Here is a 22,266-nt window from a genome sequence, read left to right on the forward strand (position 1 = left end):
GGGCTTCTTAATACTAATTTGCAGAGAATTCCTTGCTAGGACGATGTCAGTGGTAGCAACGCTCGAGGATAGTTCTGATGTGGATGCTGTGACAAACTTTGATACTCTGAGAGCTCAAAAGAAAGCTAGGGAGTAGACCAGGCTGAATAGCGGAAATTCATATCGTGATGGGCATACATTGGGCAGTGTGCCAATTATACACCCCAGTCTCACCACATCTATTGTCCACCTGTTGTCCTATGATACTGTAGCCAGATGCTGCCACCCTATCATCGCCCTGGGAACCCTGAAATCCTTTGTGTGGTCCTTCACACCCTCCAAGCCTGGAAAGAAGCAATTGTCGACAGGTGCCTCCTGACCAGTAACACAAAAGCCCAGACGTGGGTCCCTTGCTCGCTGCGCCACTGGATTCAAGCTAGCCTGGCTGATGAAGGGTGATACCCTGAAACCGGTCCCAGGATGCTTGTTTCCTGTCCAGCGAGGACCTGGCCTAGCAGTTCGGGCTGGACTGTTCCCATGGGGAAAGGGTCAAGACTGATTTGCATATGGCTGGGTCCAAACTGGGGTGACGTGGAGAGCAAAATAACGATGGATTAAACCCAGATCTGTGACTGGGGGTGAGTGTTTGTAAAGTTTCAACACTCCATCCATCATTTTATTTTGTTTTGTGATTTTGCTTTGTGTGCCCTAAGTCGCAGGGGTATGCCCAGACGTGGGTCCCTTGCTCACTGCACCAATGGATTCAAGCTAGTCTGGCTGATGAAGGGTGATACCCTGAAGCTGGTCCCAGGATCTTTGTGTCCTGTCCAGGGAGGACCTGGCCTACCAGTTCGGGCTGGACTGTTCCTGTGGAGAACAGCGTCAAGACTGATTTGCATTTGGCTGGGTCCAAACTGAGGTGACGTGGCAAGCAAAATAACAATGGATTAAACCCAGATCTGTGACTGGAGGTGAGTGTTTGAAAAGTTTCAACACTCCGTCCATTATTTTATTTTGTTTTGTGATGTTGCTTTGTGCGCCCTAAGTGGCAGGGGTATGCCCAGGCGTGGGTCCCTTGCTTGCTGAGCCACTGGATTCAAGCTAGCCTGGCTGATGAAGGGTGATACCCTGAAACCTGCCACAGGATGCTTGTTTCCTGTCCAGAGAGGACCTGGCCTAGCAGTTCAGGCTGGACTGTTCCCATGGGGAACAGGGTCAGGACTGATTTGCATATGGCTGGGTCCAAACTGGGGTGACGTGGCGAGCAAAATAACAATGGATTAAACCCAGATCTGTGACTGGGGGTGAGTGTTGGAAAAGTTTCAACACTCCTTCCAACATTTTATTTTGTTTTGTGATGTTGCTTGGTGCACCCTAAGTGTCAGGGGTATGCCCAGGCGTGGGTCCCTTGCTTGCTGCGCCACTGGATTCAAGCTAGCCTGGCTGATGAAGGGTGATACCCTGAAACCTGTCACAGGATGCTTGTTTTCTGTCCAAAGAGGACCTGGCCTAGTAGTTCGGGCTGGTCTGTTCCCATGGGGAACAGGGTCAAGACTGATTTGCATATGGCTGGGTCCAAACTGGGGTGACGTGGTGAGCATGGATTAAACCCAGATCTGTGACTAGGAGTGAGTATTTGAAAAGTTTTAACACTCCGTCCATCATTTTATTATGTTTTGTGATGTTTTTTGTGCATCCTAAGTGGCAGGGGAATACCCAGGCGTGGGCCCCTTGCTCTCTGCGCCACTGGATTCAAGCTAGCCTGGCTGATGAAGGGTGATACCCTGAAACCGGTTCCAGGATGCTTGTTTCCTGTCCAGGGAGGACCTGGCCTAGCAGTTCGGGCTGGACTGTGAACAGGGTCAATCATACTATTGACTTTCACAGTTTTATTAGACCCACTCTGACACACTCTAGCACAATGACCACTCTTCCCACATACGCGACAAACCACAGTTTTTGCTGGGCATCCCTTACTATCCCTCCCATGGGGAGCATTGCCACACCTAAGACAAATGTTAGTGCACTTGAAAAATTGTTTATCCACACCTTTGTTGTCCTTACGCACAGACACATTCAAAATAGCATTAACCTTTTCATCTACTTTCAAGTGTAATGCAAGTTCCTGTAGAGAAACCTGTGCCAATTCAATACTCTTGCAACCTTGATCACCACTTAGAGAGAAGGATCTCCCAAAGTGAGAAGTTTTTGCTGAATGTGTTTGTCAGTACAGTGACCAATAAACTGATCTCTAACCAACTGATTATGAAACGTCCCAAACTGACAATGCGAACACAATTTTCTTAAGGCACTAATATAGTCATCCACATTTTCATTGTGTAGTTGCGCCCTTTTAAAGAACTTGTGACGCAACACAACAATGCTAGGTTGTCTGTAAAACCATAACATCAGTTTCTTTACAGCTTCCTGATATTCATCCAACTTTTCCTTCTCTCCAAGCACCAGCTCCTGAAGATGCTTAAATATCTCTCTGCCTTCAAAGCCAAGAAAGTGAAGCAATAAACATTTTTTTATTTCAGGCCTGAATCGTGAAGCCCCAGTGGCCCCTAAATAAGTTTCAAACGCATCCAACCACTGTTTCCAAAAAACAGGAGCGTTGCCAGGTGATTCCAGAAAAGGAGGCGTTGCATTTACAGATTACATGGTAAAAACTCCTGTAATTACAGAAAACGTTTAAACACACCAGTAAATAAGGTTAAGGTAAACAAACCAACTTCTGTTATAATGTTAATTGAACCTGCTGTGCGTGTCAGCGAAAAACAGCAAATACAGTAAAAACGTAGTGACATGCAAATGCTTCAAGCTGTGCCCCTCAGCGTAGATGCCATTGTAACCAATTTCTGTTTGAATGTCAAATGAATCATCTATGCGTATCAGCGACACAATAAATTCCGTCTGGAAATACACTGGAAAATTATGGGAAGAACGTAGCAAGACGCTAATACATCAAGCTGTGCATATCAGCGTAATTCTCAACGTATACCTCCTCAAGCTGGAACAAATCTTCATAAGCTGTTGCTAAACAACGCACCGTAATGACGTCAGTCTCCACCCATACGTCGGGTAGCCATGGGAAATACGAAATGCCGCACATGAGGACTGCACGAGCAAGCCAGTTGGTCACTCAGGCTGTGTGTGGACTAATGCGCGCGTTGCTCCAGAGTATTCAGAGTATAAGTGTGTGCTGCTCCGTAGTACTCGCTGTATTGCTACACAACCATGTATTGAACACATTCTTGTTCTATAGTCCCACAGCTAGTCGCAGATACTCCATCGCTTGTGGTTTTCACTCAACCCCTCCATTCACTTTGCCTCCAGATCTGCAGAAACCGGGACGGTTGCATGGGCTCCCATGGTGGCTCAGATCCATCCTAGCCAAAATTATGTGATGATTTTTGCCAAATAAACTCCACGACTTGTTACTTGTTATGTGTTGATTGCCAGAGAAACTCAAGCCACTTTTCAGCTGATCCACACCTTCCAACCGCCACCCAAAACATCACGAGTGCTCAACACGAGCAACTCGTTCTTTCCCAACATTCTCAATTCTAATACATCTACATTCTATTACCATTAACTACAACACAGTCCTCCTTGCTAAACTCAGAGTGTCATATGTTTATCTCTCTTTGGTACCAAGCAACCTCCAGCCTGATCACCATCATCTGCCTAAATTTAATGTCATACTGCAGCCAAGCTGAACCCTGGAATTCGGAAGCCGCACTGTAGATGAAGGGCATGGACCCAAACAACTGGGTGGCCAAGGCTGGAAACTTCATTAGGATTGCTGTGTATATGGAAAAACCCGTCAACCAGTTCTTCAAGGGCTATTACACCCAAACCTTCTTAGGCCTCTGCTCACCCTCCTTACTAATCTTTCGCTTACCAGGGATATTACCTCTGTATTGATTAGGTCAAAAACATAGCAGAACTCCCTCTTCTGTATCTTGTCCCTAGTTTCTGCAGGAAGGTGTCACACAATCACCGATAGGAGAGCAAGGTTGGGTTAAGCTGTGGTGAACAGAATGTGGCTACAATTGAAGGAGGTCTTCTCTGAACCTCCAATAATGGGTACCATCTTTGTTGCAAGTTGGGCCCAAACATGGACTGTTGTGCTGTTGGGATCTTCTACACCTGGCAGAGACGCTTCTACCAGACCTGCTACTTGGCATGCTGACAGCTGGGAAGCTGAAACTGTACCCACTACTTGGTGTGCTGGCTGAGGGGGATCTGAAACTGTAGCCTTCCCAACTGGGTCTGAGTCTTGTGGTAGGGGGTGCCACCTCAGCAACCTGTGTGGGAGGGAAGGAAGTCATTGTTGCAGGGCTACTTTCACCCTCTGGTGTAGGAAATATTACCACATTACTCTGTCCCACCACTCCCACATTGGTATTATAGACAGGCCCTGCATTGTCCTTCATGCCCAGAGCGGGCAATGGACTTTGCCCAGTAGACTCACCACCGCTTGCTGCTAGTCCCCAGCTCCACTCCCCAAGGCTGGGAGAACATCTTTGTAGCATGCTGGCACCTTTCTCTGCAGCTTGGGAAGACTCTATATGGGAAACAGCCTTAACAATGGTCTCAAACCACGCTGTGCCTTTAAAGTGAGGTCCGAACCATGAATATGTATTTACAACGCAAGTCATTACAACGACTTGCCTTAGGGAAAGTGTTGTTGGACTGATTAGGACTTTATGTTCAACACGTTCCCTACTGTGGCCCAGACTGGAGTTGGGATAGTAATTATACTATTCCAAACTCCAGCGCTTTCCCCAAATCAAATCATTGTAATGACTTGCGTGGTAAAGAAATGCATTGTAGGGACGCATTCGTGGTTTGGGACATGTTCTTAAGGCAGGCGTCGTGAATGCCTGCGTTGTTCCGACACACAACCCTCTCAACTGCCTGGTGGTCCTTTTCCAGGCTTTCCGACACCATCACGAGGGCCCAATCAATGCCATAGGTTTTAGCTGCTTTCCAGAGTTCACAAAAAGAACGGAGTTCCTCTTGTGTTGAATGCCCACCTGTGGATGCAGGTGCTTGCTTAGGCACCACGCTGTTACTGGGAAGAAACAATAAAATATTGCTCAGAGTGCCTGATACATACATCCTTGCCCACTATACTCTACTATTTTTGTGAGTCAGCATGCTGCACTCCTTGCTGGCTGTCATGCACTCACCTGGTTCCAACAGCAGAAGCAATGCTGGACCTCTTATCCTCCTGGAAGACAGCCCACAATCAAGCAAACCTAATCCCTTAAATCATACAATGCTCTCGAGGGGAAGGGAGGTTGGGACAAAATAAGAAAAGATAGAATTGTGGCACCTGTCCTGCTCTTCTGCCTTGCGATACTGAGCAAGAGGTTCTGCACTCCCTGGACCTTTTGTGTTGGTGTGGATGTAGTGCACTGGATGTAACAAGAAGAATAGTTTGCTAACAGTTCTCAACATTCAAAGATGATATAGCTATTCACAATATTGTACACCTATAGGCTTCACACACAGGTACTGCATGAAAGCAGGTACAAATCAAGATTTAAGGCAGGAGTTTCGGGCACTCCCAAGAATCATTTATATTCAGTTACCAATACAAGTTCATATGCATATATAACACACTCTTATAAGTCCTCTCTCATTCTTGTTACAACAATTTGTCAAGAAATACTGGTAGGCGGATTTCAGTTCTGATATAGTTTAAGTCAGGAGTGCCCACTCTGTAAATGAATTTGGAAAGCTAAAGCTATTGAAAGGAAGGTAGTGTCCAATTTCCAAAAAGCAAGCTTTTTCTATTCAGAACTCAGTCTTATGTTCTTAGGCTTAATCTAAGGATTAGTGCACACTAAGCTGTGATGAAGTATAAGCCTTATCTCTCCTTCTTAAAACTAGAATCTAGAGGAAGTCTTTGTAGCTGTAGCACAGGAATTGGAAGAGGAATCACCACACTGGAAGAGAAGACGACAGAAGCAGGGCATCAGGATCACAGGAGCTGCAGGGAGGCTTGGGCTGAGGAAGACTAGAATGCTGGAGGAATCCAGTCGACTCAGGATGTGAGTGCAGGGATGATGCTTGCTGAGGACAGGAAAGAGGCCAAGCACAGACTCGAGTTTCGGGTGCGGTTTAAATAATTTATGGGTGTGAATGACTCCTGAGAGGCAGTGGCTCACATGGGAGACAAGAAGTTTCCAACGGGCCCTGGGAGAGAACACCTGTTAGCCTAATGATTTTGACCTTTAATGCAAGCAGGTGCAATCAATTTACATTAGCAGATGGAGTCAATTTGTCATGGTAGTTGGAACCAATAAACAGAAGCAGGTGGAATCAACTAACATTAGCAGGTACAGTCGATTGGTCATGGCAGTTGGAGCCAATAAACAGGAAACACATGTCTATTCCTCCCAAGTGTGCAAACCGAGAAACAAATTGAATAGCAGTACCAGAATGTTCTAATGGGTTCATGTGATCAGGGAAGGGGCCTGCCAATGGGTTACGTGTAGTGGGACCGTGGGGCATGAGAAGTGTTTATCCTGGTATGGAAGGAGGCCATGAAGTGCCACAGGGGAAAAACAACAGGAGCCCTGTACACCAGACCCGCTGTACAGAGGGTGCAAGAGGGGGTCGTAACAGTACCCCTCTGCAAGGAACAACCTACAGGAAGTGGTTTGTCTGGGTGATGAGCATGGAAAGAATGGATCAGGCAAGGGGCATGAAGATTGCTGGCTGGTTCCCAAGGCTGTTCTTCAGGACCACAGCCTTTCCAATTAATTAAATAAAACAAATGGCTATTAAGACATTTTGAGTCTAGGATTCTCTGTACCTCAATTCCAAAAAGCCATCCAGTGTTATAGGTGGTGTTGGTGAATTTTGAATGGGATGAATTTGTGCATCATAGGATTTCAAGGGGGATACATGAAACCGTGGGTGACTAGGTAGAATTACTGGCAGCCTTAATCTCATTGCTACTGGGTTAATGATTTGTTCTATTAGAAAGAGATATCTGGGTTGTAATTTACATGGACCTTGTAGTCACAATTTGTTTTGGCTGACCTAACCTGGTCTCCAATTTTATAGGCCAGTTGTTGTTATCGGTGTCTGTATGCATATTTTCCCATAGTCGCTTTAGCTTGATGTAAGTGTGTTAACACATGTTGTAAGTTAGACAGATGTTACACAAAGTCTTGTATGGCAGGTACATCTTAAGAAGGTATGACAACATTTTCTGGTAACATACGTGGATGTGTTCCTGTTACACAATAAAAGGGGGATACTCCAGAGGCAAAATGCTGTGAGTTATTGTGCACAAATTCAGCAAATGGATACAAGCATTCCTACCCTTATGGAGTAGAAGTTAGAAGACATTAAAGTGTCCATTCCAATATCTGATTCACCTGTTCAGTCTGCCCATCAGTTTGTGGGTGAAAAACAGGCAAGGGTCTATTGTCAATGTCCAAGGATGTGCAAAGGTTGCTCTAAAACAGGGACATTGCAGAACTCTGTCTGAAATGATGATAGAGGGAGGATCATGCAACAGCATGATGTGTTGGAAAAATAACATGAAGAGAGCCTTGGCAATGAGCATCCATTTAAGGGTGATAAAGTGTGTTATTTTGGATCTACTACTACCCAAATATTATTATAGCCACTGGAGTTGAGTATGTATATGATAAAGTCCATACTAATAGTATGCCAGGGATGTGGGGGGCACAGGTGAGGTTCACAAGTGACCAATAGGGGCAGGATGAGCTACCTTGTTATGTGAACATATAGGCCAGGTCTGGACATAGTCATGCACATCTTTGGACAGTGTTGACCACCAAACAAAAATTGTTCAAAGTTAGTTAGAGTTTTGTGAATTCCGGGGTGTCCTGCTAGCGGAGAATCATTACTCCAGCTTAATACTTCTTGACTCAATTTTTCTGTGGGGACATATAAAGTGGTTTCATGGTAGAGAAGACTGTTGTGTGTATGATTAACTTTTCCAGCCACCCATGAGGCCATGTCTTCCTGGCTCATGCTCTGTCTAACTTTGTTTAGGAATTATTCTTGTTTGCAAAGTCCTACTATATGTTCTGGGGCTATGATGTTCTGTGGTATCTGTTCCTCAGAGTCCTGAAATGTGTAACCCCACATAGACAGCATACAAGCATTGGTCAGTTGTGTGCCTGGTTGGTAGGTGATGATGAAATTGAATTCACTGAAAAATAATAACCACCTTATTTGTCTAGCGGTCAATGATTTTATTCCCCTAAGGAATTAGAGATTCTTACGATCAGTGTATATAGTAATGATGTGTTGAGCAGCTAGTAAATATTCTTGCCACTCTTAGAAACATAATTTGATTGCTAATAATTCCCATTCAGGAACTGTACAGTTCTGCTCAGCTGGCAATATGTTTTTGGAAAAAAAAAAAAACTGGGTGCATGTGCCCAGTTTTGCTGTTGCTTTGAGACAGAATACCTCCAACTTCTACAGAGGTGTCTCCCTCCATGAAGCAAGGGGGATCTGAATGTCTGAGTATCATGCCATGGTAATTCTTTCCTTAAGTAGATTGATGGCATCTTCTAAAGGGTACCTTCTTTCTGAAAAGCCTAGTAATTGGACTTTCATTATCATAAAATGGGTGATAAATCTTCTGAAAAAGTTTGAAAAACCCATGAAACCTTGCACCTCCTTAACTGTGGTCAATGCTCAGCAGTCTAATATTGCCTGAGCCTTCTTTCTATCCACGATTACCCATTCTGGAAATACAATGTAGCCCAGAAACTCAACTGATTGAGTTTAAAATGTTACTTTTTCCAATTTAGCGAAAAGGGCATGTTCTTGGTGTCTTTGTAGTACTTCTCTGATATGACATTTGTGTTCTGTCATATTTTTTGAATAAATTAGGATGCCCTCAATGTATATGACCATGCAAACATCCAGTAGATCTCACAGAACGTTGTTTATATAGTATTGGTACTCTCTAGGGGTATTACATAACCAAAATGGCATGGCTGTGTAATCAAATAGTCTGAACTTAGTTTGTAAGGCCATTTTCCACTAGTCATCCTCTTTTACGTGCATATGATGGTATGCACCACAGAGGTCCAATTAAGTGTACACTGTGGACTTCGGCACCTGGTCAAGCAAGACCAGAATTAGAGGCAATGCATATCTATTCTTAGTGTGCACTTTATTTAATACTCTATAGTCAATGCATGCCCGGCACTTTGCCATTCTTCTTCGGGACGAAGAAGAGTGATGATGATGCAGGGGCAATGAGTGACAAATTGACCCTAGGGCTAACAGCTCATCTAGGTATTTCTATTTCTTTGGGTGGTTTGTCTTGTGTTCAGAGAGAGCATAGACACAACTACAAAGGAGTGCTGTGCCCAGAACTAAGTTAATGCGGCAATCATATTCCATATGGGGAGGTAATTGTGTAGCCTTTTGCTCAAATATCTCAAAAATCCTGATATTCTACAGGAAGTTGTATCATAGATTCTTGTTTTAAGGCTGCATATGTCAGGGGAGATAGAACTTCATGTATCTCTTTATCACAATAGGTTTGACAGTAGTGAGAACCCAGGCTGAATAGGCGTGGCACAGTTGATGTTGGGATTGTGAACTTGAAGCCAGGGAACTCCTAATATTGCTCCAAAGGTGGGTGTATCAATGAGATAAAATGTCAAGGTCTCAGTATGCCAATTCTCACATACTAGAATTATTGGTGCAGTTTAATATGTGATCAACCCAGATGACAGCTCAGAGCCATCCACAACTCTAACCTGTTCAGGTTCACTTTTCCTAACATGTGAAATATGTAAAGAACTGGCCATGGCTAAGTCTAAGAAATTTCCAGTAGCCCAAGATCTAGGAGTATAGGTAAGACCATCGTCTGTTGGGACAAAAGTATATGTGTAACTAGTATTGTAAAATGTTGTGGGACCTTATGTGAGGTGCTTGCCAAGTAATGTGGGGACTCTTCTAGGTCTACACCTGACTGGTTGACCACTATGTCAGCCGGGCTCCCTAGTTTTCCTACACCAAATCAGATGTCACAGCAACATTCTTTGGTCTTTCTTTTGGTTTGACAGCATACTTTCAAGCAGAGTGCCCTACCTTAACACAACACAAATTTAACATTTTTCCTCGATGTGAAAGGACCACACAATCCCCCTATCTGCATAGGCTCTGTATTATCCTGATGCTTGGATTCTGCCCCTCTTCTCTCAGTTTGTACAAATAATAGTTTTGGGGCCCCGTGGGGACGCTCTGCCTCTCGTTCGATTACCCTATGCTCCAACCGGACAACTAAGTCAAAGAATTTGGAGCAATCCAACGAAGAATCCACTATGTGTGCCAAGGAATCCTTTAAGTCATCTTTTAACCCTCTATAAAAGAGGGAGGCTCTCTTCTCTTCTGGACACTGGGTTTCTGTAACCACATTACAAAAGGTTGTAATGTAAGTCAAGAGATGCTTGTTGCCCTGACATAGGTTTAATAACTCCTTATCACTAGCTTGAACAAAGGTGTGGGTGGCAAAGGACAGTGCATCATCTCTTTAAACTTTCTAAAATCATATAACACCAGGTCATTAGATTCAATGAGTGGAATAGCTCAGTTAACAACTGTGTCCCAGAAATAGGAAATGATGAGGCAATTTTAGCTGTGTCTGAAGGAAATGCTCCTGGTTTTACAAAAAAACTGCAATTGGCACTGACTCCAGTCCCCCAGTCCACTAGTCCCCATAAAACATTTCTGGTAGAGCCTGGGGCACAGGGACTGGGGTGCTTACAGTGGCAAGAACTGGGTTAACAGTTCCGGTGGGGAAAGTACCCATTTAATTCCCTAAATTGCCAAAATGTGCGGGTTGAAGAATGGGATGTGTAAGTTTGGGAGTCCCCCCGGCCCCGGCATCAGTTAACCAAAGTGAATGACAGGGGCAATATAGCACTAGTTCATCTTTGAGCAACAGATTTTCCTGTTGTAAGGACTGAACTTCAGTTTGCGCATTAGATAGTGCCCTTGCTAATTCAAACACGCTTGGAGTGTCGTCTGACAGTGCCTGAGCTAGGTCTTGAACATGTAATTGGTGGTCCATATCATCTGAGGGGTGGAAGAAGTGTGGTGCTCACCTGGTTCCGACTGCAGAGGCGAGGCTGGCCATCTTGCTCCCCAGAGGGCAGCCCAAATTCAAAGACCCCTAAACCCTTTAATCATTCAATGCCCTCATGGAGAAGGTGGAGTTGGTACCAAATGACAAAATATAGACTTGCAGCACTGGTCCTGCTGTGCTGCCTTCCAACACTGCGTCAAGATTTAAGGCTGGAATGTCGGCCCTCCCAAGAATCATTTTACATTCTCTTTACAAGTTTGTATACATATTTAGTGGGCTCTAACAAGTCCTCTCTTGTTCTTATTACAACAATTTGTCATGAACTACTGGTGGGCAGATTTCAGTTCTGATACCATTCAAGTCCAGAGCGCACACCCTGTAAAGGAATTTGGAGCACTAAAGCTATTGAAACAAAGGTAGTGTTCAGTTTCCAGAAAATGGGCTTTCTCTATTCAGAACTCAGTCTTATAGTCTTAAACTTAATCTAAGGATTAGTGCGCATTAACTTGCGATCAAGTACTTAGCCTTGTCTCTCCTACTTAAAACTGGAATCTGGAGGAAGTCTTTGTAGCTGTAGCACAGGGAGCCGAAGAGGAAGAAGAATCGCCACACTGGAAGCAAAGACGACAGACGTGTCAATGTCGTCAAGATCACAGAAACTGCAGGGAAGCTTGGGTTGAGAAGACTATAGCGCTGGGGGAATCCGGTTCGACTCAGGAGTTGAGGGCAGGAATGATTCTTCTTGAGGACAGGAATAAGGCCAAGCACTGACTTGAGTTTGTGCGTGGTATAAATCTCTATGGGTGTGGCTGATATCTGAAAGGCATGTGGTTCAGATGGGAGACAGGAAAGTTCCAACTGGCCCTGGGAGAGAAAATCTGTCAGCCTAATGTTTTTGACCTTTAATGCAAGCAGGTGCAGTCAATTAACATTAGCTAGTGGAGTCAATAGATCATGGCAGTTGGAACCAATAAGATGAAGCAGGTGGAATCAATTAACATCAGCAGGTGGAGTCAATAGGTCTCAGCATTTGGACCCAATAAATAGAAGTAGGTGGAATAGATTAACATTAGCTGGTGGAGTCAATTGGACATGGCAGATGGAATCAATAAACAGAAGCAGGTGGAATCAATTATTACTAGCAGGTGGAGTCAATAAGTCACAACAGCTGGAACCAATAAACAGGAAACACATGTCTCTTCCTCACAAGTGTGCAAACCGAAAAATGAATTGAACACCAGTACCATAATGTTCTAATGGGTTCATGTGCTCTGGGAAAGGGCCTGCCAAGGGGTTAAGTGTAGTGGGACCATGGGACCTCAGGGGTATTTATGCTGGCACTCATAAACCCTGTGTGCCAAACTCACTGTACAGAGGGTGCAAGACGGGGTCATGACCACCCCTCCCTCTGATGGAAAAAAGGAGTAGGGGGCCATGTTGAAGGATACCCAGTGTAACCTCCTGAGCACTCCAATCCAGTTTCCGTGCATTCAGAACTCTTACTTTCACACACATCTTTCACAGAGAAAATGGTTAAAGTCTAGTGTGTACCCGAATGCAGTTGATGCTATGCGGAAAAAAAAACTATAAGAAAGGTAAGACATGACATGTGTTAGTGCATAACTGGCTTGCCACCAACTTTCCTCGGATGAATATAATGCTATCCCTAGCATTCCAACATACCCCCCAGCTACCTCGCACCCTCAACGCCTGCTTGCCTTAGGTGCATGAAAGAGCACTGGAATTGAACCACAGGCTGTTGGAAGAGTTCCCCCCAATAGGCTGACTACACCCCTAACTGTAGATGGGCAAACGTTGGCAGGAGAGCTGAGTGAAGTCTGCAATATAGTGATGCATATAGGTAAATATCTGTGAAGCGAGAGATGCAAGCAGTGGTATGTCAGGGAACGGAGTGGGGAAAGCAGTGCCTTGGTAGGCATTGAACCTTCAATATCATGTAAAGATAGTGAGCAAGCTCTGACCTGCCTGTTTAACAACCACTGGTTGGCAAAGGCTGCTTAGTGGTACTTCAAAGGCATGGTGTGCTGCTTGTAAAAGGTGCCATTCGGCCTCGACCACCAGTTATGGCAGTGTAACATGTAGGGCCCGGAGCCATGGTTGGTAGACTTTGACTGGCCACCCAATCTTGAGCCTTGGCTGCGACTGGTCCTGCGCAGGTCATCCACATTGAGGACAGCGCAGACTAAATACAAGTACAGGATTGTGGAAGTGCCATGCACACACAATTTTGGGGCTAAAAGATCTCACCTGTTTTTTTCCCTCATGAGGCCTGGGCTTTGTTCCTGGCCCCTGGCTCCCTCTGCTGAATCCGAGCAGTACTGCGTCTACATGCCTTGCCCTGGCACCAAGTGAGCATTTGCCGAAGACAATGGATATCCCTGCAATCAAACGATGACCACAACAAAACATAAATGCTCCCAGCATCCACACACATGATATGTATACTGGTAAACATAAATATACAGCAAACACATTCAAAATATGCCTGCATTCTTGAGACCACAGAACTCAGCAGGAACAAAGCAACAGCAGCTACGACGAGAAGTCCTTCCACCACGCACCTCTTCCCTCTGGACTTACCTTATGATTCTCTTTGTTCTTCCAAAGATGTGTTCCCCACAGCAGTCCATGAGGAGTTGCTCTGTACGTGTCCAAGGGATACAGAGGCCAAACCCAGGCATGCTGTTGTTCAGAAGCCCACCATCCATGCACATCCTGATTATGGCACTTCTGTTCCTGCGAAGAGTACCACCAATGGCAGCTTCAAGCTTGCTCCTGCCCATGGCATGACTAATGGCACACCCCTGCAATACGCTGGGTGCACCCGCTCGGAATATCGATAACAAAAATACCACCTGACATAAATATTGTACCCTAAACATTGTTTACAAAAATATCTTCTCATTAGGAGTAAATTTTGTATTATTCATTCCAACGGAGGATAGATTCATAAATTATATTTAGGACTAGATATTTATGTCAGACGATGTTTTGACTACAAAGTTCTGGTACCATACTTTACAGTAGTATCAAAAAAAACTCCATATTACCTTAATTTGCCACCAAAGAAAATGTTGAGGTGGAAATGAGGTCACAATTTGCTCAAAAAGAAATTAGTTCACTGCAACAGCAATACAAATGTTCAATTCAGTTCAGTTCTGTAGGCGTTTGTTGGGGTTGTGCTTTACACAATAAGGTCCTCATTATGACTTTGGCGGTCCCACCACAGGACCGTCAAAGCTGTGAGAAGGATGCCACTGTCATGCCTGTGGTGTCCCCCTGTCGTATTACAATGTTCCCAACGGGCTGACTGGCGGGAACATTTTACTACAATGTTCCTGCAGGACTGACCAGTGCTATGGTATTGGCCTCGGCTCCCTTAACCTAAGAGCACCATAGCACCCCAGCAGACAGTGCACATTCCGAGGGTGCTGGACATGGGGTACCGTACACTGCCCATGCCATAGGCAGTGCAGGGGCCTCCCTGTCGTGCCTTGCACTGGTTTACCGTCAGACTTTCCAAGCCAGTATCCCCGCCATGGAAAGCCTGGCGGTAAGTGGGGTTGTGATCAGCACAGGGTGCTGATTCCAGCTCTGCTGTGGCTGAGCACAACCGTGACCACTCTCAGCCCGTTGGAAACGATGTTCCCCACGGTGACTGTGGACCGCCAGAGTCGTAATGTGGCAGTCGGACCGTCTGGAGTTCGGTGGTCTGACAGTCACCACAAGTCTGGTCCTTGACCGCCTAAGTTTTTACAGACCTCAATTTCAGGAAAGCCACACAGTGCAAAAACTAGAACCTGGTTAGCTTCTAAAAATGTCTAACTTATGCTACAGTCTTAAGGTACTACATGAAAGTCAGGTACAAAGTCTTCTCTTGCACAAATTACATTTGCCCTAGAGGTCCTCTAAGTTTTCAGACTGCGGCAAGTGCAAATGGTATTGGTATCCTCTTTGTGTGTTATATGTGAATTTTTCCCATCTTGACCTACAGTGTAAGTGCGAGTGTAGTGAGCATGTGCGTCTTTTTAGCACTTTCGCCTACATCTAATAAGGTCCTACAACTTCTTTGTAAGTTACTTATAAGTCTTCAACGGCCAATTATGGCAATTTGTGCAGATTTGCTGTTTAGTGCTATCTTTTCACCTGTGTGTAATATCCCATACTTTTCTTTTAAATTGCGCCCTAGGTCTGTCGCCGACTCTTTACTCGAGAGCATGTCATTCTTATTTTATTTTCACATATTTATTTTTTGAACACAATAAACTTTGAACGAAATTACAAAGGTCCGCTGCTAATGCTTTTGGTGAGGCACTAGGCAGTTCCTAATGGTTAAGAAAGGGCCATCCCTCTGTGTAGTGAGCGGCACTTAAAGTGGGCACCCACTCCGCCAAATCGAAAATCGCTCAGTAGCACAGCTCATGTCATGCACGCTCCCCGGACCAGAAGGTCACGTTGTCTTTTTTAAGCTAGTGTTTCTTTTCCGTGCAATCTGTTTACGATTACTGGTGACTGCCACCCGCAGACTGACAAACTAATAACAGCTGCACGGCAGGAAATCACCTTCAATTCAACCCCGATGTTCTCGAGGATGTCTTTCGTTAACTTAAATAGGCTTTTAACATTCATTTTTTCCTGTGGCCAAAACACCTATCATTAATTTTGACTCGAGAGATCAAACAGTTAACAATGTGTTGATCCCGGCTTACTTTCAAGTGATCTATGGCAACATTCCGCAGAGTTACAAGGAGAAATGGCCTGTATGGACATTTGGGAGGGTTCATTTCGCTACAGGCTCACCATTTTGAAACAAAATCGAATGGGTCTGGCGGAGTCTGATGGTAGCCCTTGATTTTAGTCCCTTATCCCGCTTACCCTGGAGGCTATTTTGTGTCATAGTCTTAGATTTTATTGTACAGGAAAGTTTTATTCAGGGAACGACCTCCTGTAATCCATCGACTACAAGCTACATCCACAATGGAATAATGAAAAAAATGAGCAGATGCCTCCAATATCGCCCAGTTGTTCCCTCAAAGTGTAGCGCAGAGCGTTTCCTTGCGAGGCAGTTCACACGAATGAATTACTTCTTAGGTCTGGCATGACAGCGCAGCTGTCGCCAACGCACCGTGATCAACTTAAAAAAAGAGCTTTTAGCAGTACTACACATAGGGCTTTGGCTCCACCCACATGTTGACAGTCGGAAGAGCATGTTTTGGTTGGGCAGAAGTTGTGTGCTTCCAGAGAAAAAAGTGCGCTCCATCCACGCCTCTGTGATTATGTGTTTTTTTTTTTATCAGGTGCCTACTCTGAGTTTGAACTTTCAAGGACACACATGCCATTGTAACACTTAGATAACTATATAATTTATGTTTTTTTCTTTTTCTCTGGCAGCAGCACAGATGGGAGGAGTGTTGGGATGGAAATGTATTGCAATCCCAGCACCCTTCCCTTCTATCATTAACTTTAGACTACAGAGTCCAGTTTTGTGTTTGAGAGCAGTATAGGATACCTGGCGCTACACTAATCTATGTGGATGTAGATGGGCACTGGATGGTAACAAGCTATTTGCCTGACTGAATCACTAGGACACTGTCTTATGCTGTTGATCTGGTCTGCTTGTTAAGAAATCTTATGACAAAGGCAGTTGATCTAGCTTTTTAATTAGGAAAATAATATTTATTTGACTGCTAGGGGCTCAGGCATTTGTATAGTTTATTTGGAAACCTTCAGTTTGAGTTGCATAAGAGATTGTTCAACTTGTAGCTCCTGGTAGCTTTGTTCCTTTTTAAATATTTCTATGAATTGGTAGTGTAGAGTGTCTGCTTCCTTGGAAGGAATAGTGGCACCCTTCCACTGAGTCTTTGCCTCTTGGTATATGGTGCTGGTAAAGAGATTACACTATGGACTGTGATACTCGGGTTGGTGTCTGAGGCCTGATCGGTGCAGGCTCAGGGTGGGTAAAATATTTCGTTCCACCTGCAGAATTGGTGGAATTTTGGCGACCCTGTGTTACTCTTGTAACCCAGAGTTCCAGCCAAATTCAGCAGATTGCAGCGTGTTGGAATTTTTTCTTACGCCCAGCTCCAGAATGGTAAATTGGCGAGCCATAGTGCATTTCCAGTCGCTGGGAGGACATCTGGTAAGATTTTTCTAATGACGGCGGTCGTGGGCAGTCAGGACCATTTGCAATCAGAAGCCTACTGCTCGTCTAAAAAATCTACTTGAGTAGAAGCAAAATCAACTCATGTAGCTGTGCCTTCTGGGTGTCTGCACTGCGTGATGCTATTTACATTAATTTTTCAATGCGGATCATGCTCCCGGCAGTAAATCACAACTCATGTAGCACGACATGCCTATTTCTTCCTGTTCGCAGAAGTAAGTGGTATCTCGTGGAGTTTTTATGTAACTTCGATGAATTCAGCGGAGTCAAATTCCATGAGTTCCACCCACTCCTTGGGCAGGCGAGCAAACTATATATTCTCAGAATAATTCATTAGCGGAGCTACTTTTGTTTCATGCTGTTGGTAATAGGGGGATTCAAGAAGCATGTTCTAATATTCAGTGACCTCTGTTACAGGTATGTACGCTAAAATGTTAGAATTTTTTTGTTTTGCGTGCAAGTTCATGTTTGCATGATCAGGGTGGAGTTTTAAAGGTGCCTCCATATGCTTTGGTTAAAGTAATAGTAGCACCCCTTAACTGGAGTGTGTGGGTTGATTTTAAGTATGGTTGTAATTCTTGCCTGTACAAAATCTCTGCTTAATTATTTGTGGGTTATAGTTGTTAGTTTGTTGTTGTATATGTCTGTAGTTTTTCATTTAATGACCTCCTTTGAGTAGAAGTCATTCTAAGACATATTGTATTGAACAGTCATATTTGTTGTTTCCTCGTTTAATAATGTGTGGATATCTGTTCTCGGGTGGATTTGCTATTAGTATGGGTTTGTAATGCTGCATTGTTATTGTGGTGGATGACTGTTGTACTGTAGCCTGTTGAGATACTAATTCGCCAAAAAAAAACAACTTATAAACAAAAGATAAATTAATAAAAGCTAAGCAATTTTAGAAAAGTGCCATCAGTCGCACATGCGTTGCATTGATTTAAGATTAGTAAATTGTTATTATCACCACTAATGATAATTTTTTCTTGTTTTTGTGGATGCCATAGAGTAATAAGTTGGCTTTTTATGTGTGACTAGTAGCTGTTGGTGTGTGTTTAAATCTTCATGTTTTTAGGCCCTACTGGTGTTTCTCTTGTTGTTCTATGTGTTCTGGCATTTAGGCCCTCATTACAAAATTGGCGGTAAATCCCACTTACCGCTGTGCAGAAGACCGCCAACACACCGTTGCGGCGGCGGAATTCCGCTACAGTTATTACGACCCACAGCTCGGAATCCGCCAAAATCTAGACACCCACACAAGTCCGCCACACCAAAGGTCAGTGATAAACTGGTGATACCAAAACTGACACCGTCACGCCAACAGGAATACGCCCACACTATCACGACCCACGAATCCACGCGGCGGTCTTTCAACCATGGTATTCCATTGGTAGAACACACTGATGCGCTCAAAATATACACACATTTACAAAACACAACCACATTGGACAATTCCAAATACACACACCTGATACACATACACACACCACTCCCACACACCCAATACAATATAAAAAACACCCCCACACCACCCCCAAAGCCTTACGACCAGAATTGCGATAGAAGGCCAGAGAGAGACACTACCATCAACAAACCAGCATCCACAAGCACATAACACCATCACTCACACAACATCCACGCACCTCACACAACACACACAAACACATCCCCTCACACGTCACAACACACACCAACACACACATCACCCACACCACCCCATGGCACCGCAAAGACACCCCAGGTTCTCTGAGGAGGAGCTCAGGGTCATGACTGGAGGAAATCATCCGGGTAGAGCCACAGTTATTCGGATCACAGGTGCAGCACACCTCCATAGCTAGGAAGATGGAGCTATGGCACAGAATCGTGGACAGGGTCAACGCAGTGGGACAGCATCCAAGAACTAGGGATGACATCAGGAAGAGGTGGAACGTCCTACGGGGGAAGGTGCGTTCCATGGTCTCAAGACACCAGATTGCAGTTCAGAGGACTGGTGGCGGACCCCCACCTCCTCCCCCACAACTAACAACATGGGAGGAGCAGGTCTTGGCTATACTGCATCCTGACTACCATATCCCCCACCCTACCTGCATACTATCACATACCCCCACCCTCACCCTCACCCTCACCCCCATCACTCCAACACCTCACATATGTCCCACTATCACAAACCACCCATCCCAACACCAAGCCCTGCATGCAACAACAAAGCATGGCCACCCATCACCAAAGCATGTCCACTACAGATACCCACACAGACCCCAAAACAATTATCACACAAGGTCCTACACAAGAATGTAAGCACTGGAGTACAGGGTCACCCACCCATTGCACACAATGGCACACACAAATGCAATAATCATGCCTTTACACCCCTGCAGGACCCCTTCCCAACGTCACTGGACAGGAGGTTCTAGACATGTCCACTCCCCCCACAGAAGAGGCCCACAGTGATGACAGCAGCTCTGTCCAACTGGATCTAGATGACCAGCCCGGCCCATCTGGAACCTCGGGACAGTCGGTTCCCCACACACTGGCACATGCCACCACAGAGCCTCCCCCTCAGGAAACACCAGCACAGCACCCACCCAGCAGGCCCGTACCTCTGTCCCCAGGACACATCAAGCAACAGTGTGTCCACCACTACAGGGAACCCAGGCAAACCCACAAACCCAAGAACAGCAGGGACCTGGGGGCAGTGGCAGTGGGCACACGGTTCAGAGGACAGAGGAACAGGAAAACCGGGGAACTGGGAGGACTGCTGTGCGACAGGGGGAGGATAGGCCCAGGGAACCCACTCTCCACGAGGCCCTCTCCAACATCATGGGAGCATACCATCATTCCGAGGAGACAATGGCAATGGTACTGGCCAAGTTTCAGGAGACCCAGCGGCTGCAGGAGGAACAGTATTTGGGGATCAGAGAGGAACTCAAGTCCATCAATACCACCCTGGTCACCATTGTAGGGTGCTGAAGGACCTTATGAACACCAGGAGGGACACTGTGGCACAACAAGGGGCCCCTGATACTAGCCTGGATGATGAACTGCCCACCACCTCCGCCGGCGCTAGTGGACAGGAGGCACCACCACAGGACCACGACAACAGTCCCCCACCCCCTGCAGATGGAGAACCACTCCGCAAACGGTCCCTGAGATCCAGGACAAAGACAGAGAACAATGCCAAGACCCCTGCCAAGAAATGAGACCACCCTGAATGTCATCCTTCTGCCCCACTTCGTCACCCTGTCCATCCTTAAGATTGCCCTAGCTCCACTTCCTATGCCCCTTTGGACAATGCACCTGTGAGACAAATAACTGGAATCTGCCATGGACATTCCTCCACCATCACCCCTGACCATTTTACAAACCCCTGCACTATTTTGCACTTAAATAAACAGCCTTGAATCACAAAACAATCTGGAGTCAGTCTGTGCTTTCACAAATGTGTATTTGCAATAACTGAGGAAAATAGCAATGTACATTGTATTGTCAACATACCTATGTCACACAGCTCTAGTCCATGAGGTAACATAGCAGAGGTCACACAGAGGGACCCACATCTGTGAAATGGAAAGGCAAAGTGACCGTTCAGGGTCCATAAACTGGGTGAAAGTGACAGATATATGATAGGTCTAACAATTGTATGAGATGTAGGAGGCAGTGATGTCTTCTTACCTGTGCCTCTCTGGAAGTATCACCCGCAAATGTCAAGGGACAACTGTTAGACACACACTAACCCTTAGGGACAACCCCAGACCCAGATAACTATTCACAGGGTATAGGGTCCTTGTCCTCACCTATTAGCCACACACAGTGCCTCTGGAGTTGCCCCATCACATAAGGAATGCTGCTATTCCTCAGAATGTAAGCGTCATGCACTGAGCCAGGAAATTTGGCATTCACATCAGAGATGTACTGGTCGGCCAAACACACCATCTGCACATTCATTGAATGATAGCTCTCCCAGTTTCTGTACACATGTTCACTCCTGCGGGGGGGGTACCAAGGCCACATGTGTCCCATCAATGGCACCTATGATGTTGGGGATATGTCCCAGGGCATAGAAGGCACCTTTCACTGTAGGCAAATCCTCCACCTGAGGGAAAACGATGCAGCTGCGCATGTGTTTAAGCAGGGCAGACTACACTCTGGACAACACGTTTGAGAACATAGGCTGGGACATCCCTGATGCTATGGCCACTGTAGTTTGAAAAGACCCACTTGCCAGGAAATGGAGTACTGACAGGACCTGAACTTCTTTCTCCCCCCCTTTTTGTGGTCTTCCTGTTCTTGTGTGCATTAACATCATCAGGCGGAGGAGCAGTGCCACCGGAGCAGGAGGGAGCTGCATCTCACATGGCATTGTAGTGCGAGACAACGGAGTCTGAAGTCACCAGTGGGATGGAGGGCGAGGGGTGCTCCACGGCGGGGACAGGAGCAGAGACCAGCGACACCGACTCCTCCTCTGATGGGAGCTCCCTTGCGGTGGCAGGCCCCTCTGTGCCCACCTCATCAACAGGTACAGCCACCACCCCCCGACCAGCACCGCCCTCCCAGCAGCCCCTCAGCGTGTGGCCCGTGGCCGCTCACCCAGGAGGGTGGGCATCTCCTTCGCCCCAGGCATGTCAGGCCCTGCCCCAGTCAGCCCTGCTGCCCTCAGTGAGCTCCCTCACTGTTGGGCAGTCTACCATTCTGAATGCAATCCAGGGTGTAGAGAGGCAGTTGCAGCAAACAAATGCATACCTGGATGGCATTCATTCTGGCCAGGAAGCCCAACAGAGAGCATTTCAGGCTCTGGCCTCAGCACTGATGGCAGCCATTGTCCCTGTGTCCAGCCTCCCCCCTCCAACTTCCTCCACCCAGACCCAATCCCCTGTACCTCAGCCTATCCCAAGCACACCATCAGACCAGCATGCACACCTCAACACACAAGGGTGGCTCAGGCAAACATAAGCACCACACATCCCACAGGCACTCACACAAGCATCATACC

Source organism: Pleurodeles waltl, chromosome 7 (genome assembly GCF_031143425.1).
Source record: "Pleurodeles waltl isolate 20211129_DDA chromosome 7, aPleWal1.hap1.20221129, whole genome shotgun sequence".
NCBI lineage: Eukaryota > Metazoa > Chordata > Amphibia > Caudata > Salamandridae > Pleurodeles > Pleurodeles waltl.